Here is a 13,648-nt window from a genome sequence, read left to right on the forward strand (position 1 = left end):
TGAAGTACTGAGCACTCACTGGCTCTTGGATTTTAACTTCCTGAATGCTACTGCATGTTATTTTCTAGCACATTTTTCTGGTACATAATGAGAGGACGAGAAGAAAGGCCTCACACTGTGACAGAGGAAGTTTAGATCAGATATTAGGAAAAATTTCTGCATCAGTGTGGTTGCCAAACATTACAACACAGCTTCCCAGGGAAGCGGTTGAGCCACTATCCCTGGATTAAAGAAGTGCATATGTTACACTTAGAGGCAGGGTTTAGTGGTGGACTTAGCAATGTTTCAATAACAGTGGATTTGGTGATAGATATAAGGTGATGGTTTTTTTCAACCTACATGATTCTGTGATTGAAATTATTATTTTATGCAAAATTAAGTAAGAACAAGGCATCACTAGCCCTGGATAGAATTTAGGTGTTCTGACAGTTGTTTCAAAGGCTGACAGTGTACCTAATGTGGCTGCCACATAAACAGATAAGATAAGATTGTGGGTGCTTTATAACAATACTTGAGAGACTTGAAAAAACATGAGAAGGGAAATCAGTGAATAAAATTCAAGCCAGCTCTGTATGGAGAAAGTAAATATAGTAGCACTTATGAGAGCTGTTCCTGGCATACCTGTACCACCAAAACCCTGTACACAGGTCCTGGCAGGGGATGTTCTCACTGTGCAGTCAATGTAGTCTATCACCACCAAAACATTGCCAACTTGCTCAAATTCATCACTGTCTTGAAGTGTTACACACTAGAAAAAAAATAAATTGGCTAATATGTCAACTGTCATGTAACTTCCTCCTTTGCTCTTCACACTCAGCCCAAGTGCTGGTCATGTGCCTTTTTGTCAGAAAAGGTCCTTACAAGATAAACAACTTCACACATCGTGGGACAAATTTCCACATCCTTTTGCTTGGTTGTTTGTTTGCTTGTTTGTTTTCTTAGCTGTCACTTAGTTGTGTCACAGGGTTACTGTGCCTTCTTCATGTGCATGTGCATGTGCAGTAGCTTTCCTTGTAATTTTGCTGTCCTTGAAGAAGTAGATACAGGATTTTCACCTCACTTAGACTGAAATGCCTGCTCCTTTGATTCAATACCACAGTCATTGCACCACATTTTCTTTAAATGTTGTCATAAAGAGAAATCACGGACACAGAGAAGTTATGTCTAACCAGAAGTTCCCCCAGTGATTAAAAGTACTATCTGTGCTCACCTTCCAAAGGTGAAAGTAATCAAACACATACACAGCTCCAAAATAAATAAAATTTAAAAGTGCTCATTTGTGATAATTTAACTTCTATACATGCCATTAATCTGTCAGGAAGTTTAAATATTCTCATATAGAGAATATTACTACATGTTCTCAATATTCTCTTACAGTAAAAATATACATTTGGCCTTCCAGGACCATCATTCCTAACTCTCCAGCAGTCATTTCAAATGCATGCCCATTTTTATTTTCCTTGGCTACCCATTCTTTCTAAATTCATAGTTCCAAGAAACAGAAGTCCATTGGAGCCTCTTCTATTTTAATTTTAAAGTATTTTAAGAAATATTTTCCAGTCAGACAAGGGAATGTAATGTATTCTCCTTGGCAACTATAAGATCTTGATATCTGATTGAGTTTGCAATGGATGTAGAGTGCTGAGCCAAGCAGCAGGTATATGACTTACACTGGCCATTTAAAGTGCTGGTTTTGCATAGTGAAGGTATCGTGGGGGACACAGTGTGAGTATGGAACTTGGGAATCAACAACATAAATCCCTAGGAAACCAGGCTTCATTAATTCTGCTGTTCATGGAAAGTTTTGTTATGTGAATATTTGCTGAAGCAAGTATCTGCAAAGGGAGGAGGCCAAATAAACAGTAACTGGAATGAGTAGCAGAAGAAGGTGAAATCATATAGAGAGAACAATATATTAGAGTGCCAGTGTGTGTACTGATACCGGCCAAGCTTTCATTCTTTTTCACAAACATCCGAAGAGAATTAAGCAGCCATTGTGATAGGTGTCCTGCATTTGAATAGGAACAGGAAAATAAGGATCTTCGGTTACTGATTTGAGCACAATGTTAAGCCGTTACCCTTGGGTGGAGTTGAGATGGAGAAGGGCTCAGTTCAGGATCCCACAGGGAAAGGGGTTATTCCTGAGCAGGACACTGCTGGGCTTTTGCAGGAAGATAAGAGATAGTCTCGGAGAAAACTCAGATGGCATAGACTTACAGAGACACCCACCTTTCCAAATTTATCAACATTTTCTTGTTACCGTGGCCATTTATTAGATATAATTTGTTTGAATCATGCTTCTGTTGTTTGAAAACATTAAAAGGATATTTGATAAATTAGTGGTGGGCCAGGAAACCATCACTTCAGCTGAAGCCAGAGCAAATACTTGTCTTTATTCTATCCGATGATTTATTGTGTTGGGAAACTTGCCACAATTGAACTCTGTGATAATTAATAGACTATGAGAAACGTTATCAGATGCTGTTTATCAGCCAGCAGGCTAATAAATTAAAATATATTGAATCCAGTACAGAGAGGGAAATAGCAACTCCAGCACTTGAGGAAGCAGATAGATACTTTGTGCAGCACTGCACTGGACTGCCCATGTCTGTCCCAAGAGGATGTTGCAGTCAGGAACAGGGGCTGAAAGGAGCTATTCTGATCAACAGTTGAAAGTGGGTGTTCTGAGGAGAGGCTAAAAGTGCTTGTCTTGTCTAGTCTGGTAAAAGAAAAGGCTGAAATGGAAATGTCTCCTCTGCAAATTTGTTCATCTTTTTAAACCAAGAGATAAAGTTTAAACAAAATAATGAAATATAAATTGTTCCTGCCTGAATTAAGGCTGAAAATTACAAGAAAATTTCCAATTTTAATGACATTAGGCCTTGAAACAGTTTCAGACTAGGATTAATGGGAATAAAAATCTCGTTAGGTGTAATAAAGTTTGTTTATATTATAAATAATTATTAAAGAAGACTACCTGCTATAGCAGTGAAAAGGGTTCTGCTAATCTGTGTGGATTACTAGTGAACTGAAGAATGTATATAAATATGAGCTCCTAAGAGTATTGTACTTTAGAGTTTGTTTTTCTTGTCAAGTGCATTATTGATAGCCTCCAAACCTTTAATTTTAAAAGTTGTAGGACAAAAAACAAACTACATCCGCATAAGAGAAAAAAATTATTCTGATAATACTTTGAAATAGTGCCAAAAGAGAAATAAAATCTGTTAAAAGACGAGAAAAAGCACTTGATTTAATAAGAAGTCTTTCTTATTTCTCCTGGACATGTGTTTCCTTTGTAAGCGTACTGAAACAAAATGTCCTGCAGAGCTGCATGCAGACTGGCATAATTCTGACATCATAAGATGAATAAATAATATCTCATAATATCAACTAAGAAACTAGTTGTTAAAAAGAAAAATGTCAAGAATGGTTTAGATTATGGAATTGTACCTGAGACTGATCTGTAACAAAGTTATTTAGCATACTGCAGAACATAAATAAAACATATTGCTACTGAACAGTCAGCTAACCAAGCAGTTAGTAGTTTGTGTGATTTTGCTTTCCTGATTTTTTTACCTGTTTTTTTTTTCTGTTATTGGGAGGAGAGCCATATAAAGACAAGGAGTTAAACATCATACACATGTCGGGAAATGGAGCGGTGTCTGGGTTTTAGAAAGTTAAATTACTTGTTGGTAGAATTGTTTCATTAAAGTTTAGGGCTTGACATGCTTCAGTGATCTCAGTCCTAGGTGGAGGTTAACAAAGCTTGAGAAGAAGGATGTACAACTGATAGCGGACACAAAGAATACAGAATTTACAGGCCACAGGGACATTTGGCAGAACTCCTTTTCCTAAGGGTGGGTCGTTACAAACTCACAAAACAAGGAAGAAATTAACAGAGCCAACTCAGCAACTGTGCTGAATCTTCTCTAAGTGTGTAAAAGGCAATCCTGGCAGGGAGAGATCACGACCACCGACTCACGAACCACCGACCCAAAAAACCCACTGACTCAAGAGAAGAGAAAGCCTGAGCATGCTCACTAATCACCATAAGAAGCAAAGAAATCCATTCAACCAATAAAGATAGAATATTAATTAATAAGAGAACTAGGTAACTCGTGGCAAATTAATATTAATGCCTTTGTTTGCTAAAATTTAATAAATAGTGAAAGTTTTTGAAAGTCAGTGTGCTGATTTTGTGGATTTGCCACCCAGCACCACTTTCTGCACAGAGCTGTGAATACATCGAACACCTCAGCTCTGTGTGGGGATCAGCGTCTTGCATACCAGGAGAACCCATTTGTGACAGCAAGAGGATCTCTGAAATGATGTGCAAAGATAAAATCACTCTTCTAAAATGTGTAAAGCTGCCAGGGCCATGCAGGTATGTTTTGTCCAGGCTACACAGGTACAGTTTTTTATTGCTTTTTCTCAAAACTATTGCTGTTCAGTCACAGGGCCAATAATCAGTTTTCCAGGAGAGAGAACAGAAACCAGACATAACAGAGGGGTGTATGCATACTGTAGATATAACACCACCAGGGTGTGATAGGTGAAACTGCAACTTTTGCATTCCAGTGCATTTTATTTGGGGAAAAACTTTCTATAAATCAAATAAGAGCCTTGAAAACCATGTTGGAGAGCTGCTGACTGCACACATGGACCATTTCACAATTTGGTTTCCTGACCACCCTCTTCCCAAACGAAAACAGGACACCAACATTTTGGCAAATATTTGAACCTATACAGTGAAGGAGTAAGACAAAACTGCCCACAATCCCATCAGAAAATCATACGCCAATCTTTGTTCTCATCGAAGGTGTTTGTTTTTATGGAGGTCAACCAGGAGAAAAAATACTTTTCTGATATCTTAAATAAGAAATGCATAGTAGGCTGCCATAGAAAACAAAAGATCGAAAATTACGGAAGCATTTTTTGGCTTCCACCCAGACACCAAAAAAGGTAATGGAAAGTACAGGGACTCTTTTGCAGCCTAAAATTGCTGACAAACTTCAGCCTTAGCCCAACATCACTGACAAAGACAATCCTGTGAAAAGCAGTACTTTTATGTCATGGCTGACCAGATGAGAAGAGTTTCATTACATGTCTCAACATTCATTGAATTTTGCTCAAAATGCAAAGCATTAGGAGAAAAAGGATGAAAGTTGCATTTTTGCTATTTGCAATCTGTTGAGGTTTTTTTCCTTCACTTTTTTTGGTTCGTGCAGAATGTCATGCCTCTGAACTTCACTGGGAAGCTGGGCAGAACTGAGAGAGAAGGTATTTTAATTGCTGAGACTGCAAAACTTCACTGCAGCTGGCAGACAGGACTGCAGTTGTGCACAAAGGGCATGCACACCTTTTACAACAGAAACAGCCAGAGCTACTGCTCGAACAGAGGCCACTGTGTGAATCAGATGAACTTTGTGAACATGATAGTGAGGGACATGTGGCAGAAAACAATACTCAGAAGCAGGTGCAGAACAGGAAGGAAAAGTAGAAAACTGCAAAACAATGAACAGAGAAAATAATCAATAGGCAATAAAACAAAGAACAGGAACATTTTAGGAAGAGCAGTGCTTTGGAGAAAGCTTGACTGTATCAGAAAATATATTTCTTCTTCTTGTTTGCTTCTTACTTTGTTCACGTTCTGTTAGAAAATAAACCATGGCTCAATTTTTTGCTTATAAAGGAAACCAAAATCCCTGAATGTTTCTCTAAGTTAGAATCAAAAGCAGAAACAGTGTGCTCGATAAATAATAGCAGATATGCGATAAACAATGAAGATCCAAGATAGCTTTTCAATACACCATGAGTCTTGATAATATAAAGTAAATATGAACTTTACTTTTACTTTATAGATCGAGGATAAAATCTTCATTTTCATATTGGTCTCAAAACATCAATAATAGGGTATGAAAAAACATGGGGTTTTTTTAAATGTTCATAATTTTTCTCCTAATGCTATGCATTTTGAGCAAAATTTAATAAATATTGAGACATGTAATGAAACTGTACTCAGCTGTTAAGCCATGACATAAAAGTATTGCTTTTCACAGGATTGTCTTTGCCAGTGATGTTGGGCTAAGGTTGAAGTTTGTCAGCAATTTTAGGCTACAAAAGAGTCCCTGTACTTTCCATTACCTTTTTTGGTGTCTGGGTGGAAGCCAAAAAAAATGCTTCTGTCATTTTTGATTTTTCTTTCTATGGCTGCCTACCATGTGCTGAGATATTTCACCACATCTTGTGCTGCAATCTGAACCTTGATATATTGGCAATGCACTGCATGCCTCAGAGTTCTGCAGGGGGGATCCTGAGGTTTTTGTGCTGTGCCTGCTGTGGCTGGAAGGAGATTGTCTTAGGTTGGTAACACATAAATAAAGCTGCAGGTTACAGAAATGTGTGGTGGGTCTAAAAGGGAGCCAGAAGCACCAGAGGATTGTGTTCATTGCCAACTCTGTATTATTTTCACTCCAGAGGAAATGGCTATTTTTCCCTCAAGAGTCTGGAATTATAAACAGGCACTTGCTCATCCTGTTCCTGCAATTCTGAAAAATCAGTGACTTGGCTGGCAAAATTGAGTCAAGAAACTGAATGCTGTTCTTTGTGCTGGAACTTAGAGGTACTAAGCTTTCTGCTCAAAAGCAAACGTTAGCTATTGAGGTTTCAAAGCATAAAAAGTAGATTATTACATTTAATCCCCTATCGTAAAGTAGATGATTCAGTGGCTTCTGTATTTAAATGAGTAGTTGCTATTGATGCCCAAAGAGCTGTGGTCTTGACGTTTTTTGTTGGAAAAGGAAGGCAAGCAGGTAAAATTTAGTGATTGAACCTACTATACAGACTAACACAGAGGAAAATTAATATAGACATAGTTACTAATCTTCTTTTCCTGTCTGAACACGTGACTGAGTGACCTGGTTTGCAGCCAAAATGCTCATATTCATCGCTTTGCAATGTTATCATTGCAGAAGGACATGTCAGATCAAACTGGAGAACTATTTGTATGTGATACAATACTTCATGTGGATTGAGGAAGTACTAAAAGCTGGAGTTCCAGTGTTGTAGCATTTATAATGCATCTAAATAGAAAAGGAATAGTCTGATTTAGGGAGTAAAGGAGGTAGCACGAAGAAGGGAAATATGGAAGCCATGATTTAGGAGCCAGAGTTCTATTTCTGGTCCTGCTGCTGGCCTTGTCAAATGACTTTTACAGGTGACATCTTCCAGAACTTCCTCAGTTTTCTCTTCTAATGAGAGGAATTAAGGGGTGCTATTGTTAACACGTATGCCATACAGTAAATATGGAAGAAATCAAATCTGTGTTTGAGAGGCAGTGAAAAAATCCACAGACTAAATTACATTTCTGCCTACAGCTGGGTATCCTTGAATTTCGAATTAAAACACACATAGAGAAATGTATGTTGCTACTTCACTAAATGTGCATTTTTTAACACTGTAGAATCTGCAAGTTAAGCACTGAAGAACTGTTAAATCTAACACAAAGGCTTTACATTAAGTTGACTGCCTGCAGTCTGCAGTGTAATTTTTTTAATGAAGTCAAACATTCTCAAGAAATAGTTTCTATTCTCAAAACAGGGACTGAAGGACTGATAAGATCCCATCTATATGGTCTTCTGGTGGCAAATGTATGTTTGGATCCATCCCACCAATAAGCACTCACAGATCAAAATGAGCTTTGCAGGTCTGATCTTTTGACTTGCTAGCTTCTCCTTATATTTAGTTACCACTGGTTCCATTCAGAGTAAAAGCAAGAGGAGGCTGAGGCCTCAGCTGGATGCAGTTTGCATTTAGGAAAATCGAGAAGTTTTGTCATTGAACTAATTGTTTGGGGCATATGTTCACTCACTCAAGTGGACCTTGTGCTACTTCCATAAAAATTCCTGATGTCCTTATACTTTTATTTTATAGGAAAAAAAGAAAAATCCATAAACCCAATACCTCTGTGTCCAACCTTGACTTCAGAAGTACAGTGTGCTTGTGAGGAATATGTCCAGAATGCTGTTTAAAGCAACAATATCAAATTGTTTTTGCTTTTCCTTCAAATCAAGTACAGTTGGCAAGGTAAATATCAAGTTGCTTGTGGTGGGGAAAAAAAAGCATTGTTATCACACATTTTACCTGTTTAACATCACACGGTATCAGTAAATGGATCAGTGGGGGAAACTTAACTTTTGAATTTACTGGGGAGGTACATGGCCAGATGTAGGTTGTGTTATCAAGAAGACGGTCTATCTGTATGTGCCTTGTATCTAAATGAGTGCACTCCCTAATCTGAGCTTCTACATAACCTATCCTAAGTGCCACCATGAGGATAGTCTTGATAGTCACCATGAGGATAGTCTTGATGGACTTTTGCTGGACTTTTACTTAGGGTGCTTCTACTTATGAGCTCCCAATGGGAAGCTGAATATCAGAGAGCTAACCTAACTCTGGAATGCATAAATGGAAGAACAACAGACAAGCATAGAATACATATTTATTAACAGTACATCCTGTCAGAACAAATGATGCAGAAAACAGACAGGATCTTTAGCACTTAATATTAAATCAAGATCAAGAAACTTTCTTGAAAATATACCATAGCCTAACAGAAGTTCTAGGATGAATCCAGAAACTAAGAAATGTAATGCTGGAATTAAGAAGTGGTCACACTGTACAAAGGTGGAGTAGGTGATCATGATTGTCTCTTCAATTCAATTATACAAGAGTATATAAGAGTCTGCAAAAATTACCAACTGTGGTTGGTAAAGAATGCTGAAGGCTCAGGTTATGCAAGAGTGTTACATGATAGGGAAGATTTCAACTACCACTTCCCTCAAGGAGTTTTGAAATCCTTTTTCTGTGTTGTCTGCAGAACTGCAAATATAGAAGAGAACCCCAGTTCCTAAATAAACTGAGATTACATACCACAGGACATGCAGAAGACACAAAAACCCTTAGAGATTTCTAGGCTTCTTGTAGAAAGGAGAACTGATGACAGAGCACGTTATTTTCCTGACAAAAACATGTTTATTTGCAATAATGCCTCATAACTTCTTTATTTTGGTTTGCTTTGGTTTTAACTTGTTGTGGGGAGAGTGCTAGACCTTAAATGAAGTTTATTACAGAAGCCTTCCTGTTGAGTCACGATGTGCAGAAACCCCTTTGCTTTTTAAACACTTTCTTAGAGAAAAGTCTAGGTGCAACTACATCCAATCTTAGCCCCAGACTTTGTCAATGGCTTAAGTTTAAGGAATTGTAGAGGTGTGATCTTTGTACAGCTTTGTCCTGCAGGCTTAATGATGGCAAATCAGATGTATTTCTATGAAAATTAATTATTTCTTATAATAAATGATTAAAAAATATATCTTAATCAGAATTATTTGCTACTAAAAGTTAAAATTACTCATACTGGATAGGATAGGATAAGATAGGATAGGATAGTGCACTATATCGAAACAATTATATTAAAGCTAGCAAAAAGAAATAGTCATTAAAGGAGAGATTGATGTAACTCACCCATACCAACAACCAAGGGCTTAATCTCTTTCATTCAGCCTTGAGGGGTCTCCTTGGGGGGTGTCCCCTACCCAAGGGAGGAAACCCCACCTACTACAAGGAGAAATGTGTTAGAAGAACCCAACCATATGAGAGTAGACTGGACTTTGATAGTATAAAGTGATTGCTTGCCAGTTGCAGGTCTCCAGTTGCCTCACTACCAGTATGTTTATTTGGGGTTGGGGGCCCAGACTGGTTTTAGCATAATTCAACACTAAAAGCAGCACATGATTCCCCATCTCAATCCTTGCAAATAGGGCATTGTCCTTTGACCACATTCTAGGCCAAACAATCCTGCTACAGTTGTATATAAATAAAGAGCTGGAGAAAATCTTGCTGTTTGTTCTTGGGGTCTTGCGTGTGGGGGGGGTGGGGGTTTCCCCAGTTCTTAAAACCATTTCAGTTGCCTCTTGAGACAAGAGGGGTGCTGTGGTAATGGCAAAATACTTGATGATGCTGTTTATACAGTCCTGGATGAAGCAACTTGCTTTCATATAGTACAAAGTGTAGCTTTGTACTTTTTTTCTGCTGGGAGCTGCCCAGGACTGTGGGACTGTAGCTTGGGAGACCTAGTCCTCATGCTAGCTTTGCAGAAACAGCAGACATACCTTTACCCACAGATCACTAAAATCTCTATATCTTGTGTTGGCCTACAAGTTCAGTCCTCCAAAGTTCAGAAGCTTCTCAAAGCCTGACTGACATCCTCCATCACTTTCCTTACCATTGGCTTCTATCCCACAAAACTGAAAGGGGGGGTTTGCTCACTCAGGATTAGACAGACGAGAGCTGGTGCTGGAGTCTGGTCAGAAATAGCTTCAGAAAGCAGGTTTGGCATGAATGGGTTGTGTGTAATGTGCTCACCACAGCCACACACAGGGGTTTCACTGCTCACTGCCCTGCCTGCACATCTCTAATGGACTCAAGTGTCTGGTGCTGCAGAAAGGGAGCAGCATCTCACACACACACGAGACAAGTAATTTCATCTCTGCATACCTCTTTCCCATGTATCTTTAACCTCTGTCTTTTTCGTCTCCAAGGCTGATGATGCTGTCTTGAAGATCTTCTCTACTTCCAAATGGCAAGAGCATTTCAAATGAGCATTATTCCTGGATATCCACTTGTTTGAAGTAGTTTATCCCTCTGAATTAAACATTCAATGTGTAAACACTTTTAAGCCAAGATTTATCTGGTTTTAGAAACTAGTTTGTATTCCATAATTTCTTATTAGAAGTGTTTGCATTTACTAGTATAAAATACTAATCTTTTCCTCCTCAATGATCAGGCATCCATCACAGATGCTTTCCTTAGGACACCCTGGCACAGCCCCTGACAACAGCACACCTTGCTTTCTATGGCATAATTTCCATTCTGGCACCAGCTATCCATGGCAGCAAGAAACTTAGTCTGCCTGTATAGGTCTTGGTGTTTTAGATACACCTATTGCTTAAACTTTTCCTGTCATCTTATGCTTCTCATTCTGGCTTAAGGAAACAAAAATACAAATGCACCATTCACGTTTGAAAATTGCTCTTCTCAACCTCACAAACATGTGATAGCTCTTTAGAATATTTTTTTTATTTTTTGAGGAAGAACGTCAGGGTTAATATTAGCAGAATAAAGTTCAACAGTAGGAAAATATGGAAATTAAATTGATACAGGCTGCCAACATATTTAACATCAGGATGGCATTACTAAAGGCATGGGCTGCCAAGTTCATCTGCTCTGGCAACTGTGATTTGTTTTTAATCATTGCATTACAAATGAGGCATTTCCAGAAATCAACATATCCTTTGTGAAGATCTACAGGGTAATAACATGATTTATGTTGAGCAGTGCCTGTTTTCCACCTTCTTTCTTGAAATAAGCAGATATTTCTATTCTTGCAGAGACCTTGTTACGTAATTGTTTGAGAGCCAGCAGAAGCATTTGAAAAAATTGCCAACTGTTCATTACAACTTCTCATCTGGATATTGCTCCTCACACAGCTGAGCTGCTGAAACAGATCTCATGGGTGTTCTCTACATTAAGAATTGGACATACTAGTGCAAGTTTCAACAGTGGTTTCAGCTAAGTAAGACTAATTTTTGCAGGAGCAGATTGAGTGTGCTCATACAACCCATTAGTGCTCAGCTTCTAGAACTGGGTGTTATAGATGAGTGAGGGGCAGTGAAACAACTGACCTTTAAAGTTTCATTTGAAGTGTGGGTGTGGGATTAGCCTTTGCATCCTTTGTCATGAGTGGAGAAATTAAGTTTAAAAGCTCTTTGGTTCTGACTTTTCTGTGGTTGAAGACAGCCAGAGACTTAATTAAGCAACAAAAAAAAGCTGAGGGTGCAGAGAGAAACTGGTGTTTCTGCATAAGCTTTGATCTCTGCCCAGTCCTTCTTCTATTCTATACCCAGTCCTGTTTAATATTTTTAATATCTTTATTGATGATCTGGGTGAGGGGATAAAGTATACTTCCAGTAAGTTCACAGATGACACCAAGGTGTTTGGAAGTGTTGATCTACTGGAGGGCAGGAAGGCTCTGCAGAGGGATCTGGACAGGCTGGATCAGCGGGCCAAGGACAACTGTATGAGACTCAACAAGACCCAGTGCCAGGTCCTGCCCTTGGGTCACAACAACCCCAGGCAGTGCTGCAGGCTGGGGGCAGAGCAGATGCCCAGCAGAATAGGACCTGGGGGTGCTGGTTCAAAGTGTCTGAACATGATCTGGTGTGTGCCCAGGTGGCCAAGAAGGCCAATGGCATACTGGCCTGTATCAGGAATAATGTGGCCAGCAGGGCCAGGGCAGTGATTGTCCCCCTGTACTGGCCATTGGTGAGGCCACACCTTGTGTTCTGTGCCCGCTTTTGTGCCCCTCACTGTAGTAAAGACATTGAGGGGCTGGAGCAAGCCCAGAGAAGGGCAATGGAGCTGGTGAAGTGTCTGGAATACAAGTCCTGAGGAGCAGCTGAGGGAGCTGGGGATGTTTGGCCTGGAGAAAAGGAGGCTCAGGGGGAACATGATCACTCTCTACAACTCCCTGAAAGGAGGGTGTAACCAGCTGGGGTTTGACCTCTTCTTTCAGGCAACCAGACAGGACAAGAGAACACAGCCTCAAGCTGCACCAGAGGAGGTTCAGGTTAGACATCAGAAGCATTTGTGATGGAACAACTCTGGAAAGGGTTGTTAAGCATTGGAAGGTGGAGCTAGGTGGTAGAGTCACCATCTCTGGAGATGTTCAAGAAATGACTGGATGTCGTGGTCTATTTGACAAGGTGGTGATCTGTCAAAGGTTAGACTTGATCTTAGAGGTCTTTTCCAACCTAAATGATGCTGTGATTCTCTGACTTGCACAAGGACTGAGAAACAGCACAGTAGGGCCATTGTAGCGTGTTTAGCCATGGATCTGCACCTCCTCTGGTGTCTAATAAGTCCTCTCCTGCAGCTGGAGGAGTCCCAATGTGTGTATGTGTGTATGTGCACATCTCTCTCTTTTCTCAAATTTCTGCTGAGTAGCAAGAGGAGAGCTTGCATTGCAGCTTTCTTTCCAACAGCAGTTAGAATCTATTTCTTCCATCTCTTTTTTTTTTTTTTAATTTTCATTGTATTTGTAAGAATTCACGTGGTATTTAATGAAAGTTGTCCAATTAATTTGCAAGCTTTTGGAAGAGAGGATGACCACTTGTGCAGAAGTACACATGGCAGGGAGGAGGCTGTCACTATTGTGTGCACATACCCATTTCCTCAAATGGAAATGAGACTATAAACACTTTTTGTTTTATCTATAAACTGTGTTTGCAGCTATCATAACATTTTTAAGATTAAAAAAACCCAACAAACCAAACACAAACATATGGGCAAAGATACAGCAGTTTGGCTTTTTCTGCTGATTCCAGCTTAAGTGGGAAAACTAGAAATCAGCACTAATACAAAAAATAAACATCCATTTAACCTTTTGTTTTTGTTGTTGCTGTTCTGTTCATCTGGCATAAATTAAAAAAAAATAATAAATCTTTTGGGGCCTGTGATTGCTTTAATCTGCCAGTAACCCCCTTGAGTTCATCAGAGCAAAAGACAGCGAAAGCCTGTTTATTGTCCAGCA

Source organism: Sturnus vulgaris, chromosome 3 (genome assembly GCF_052056855.1).
Source record: "Sturnus vulgaris isolate bStuVul1 chromosome 3, bStuVul1.hap1, whole genome shotgun sequence".
In the NCBI taxonomy this organism is placed as follows: domain Eukaryota; kingdom Metazoa; phylum Chordata; class Aves; order Passeriformes; family Sturnidae; genus Sturnus; species Sturnus vulgaris.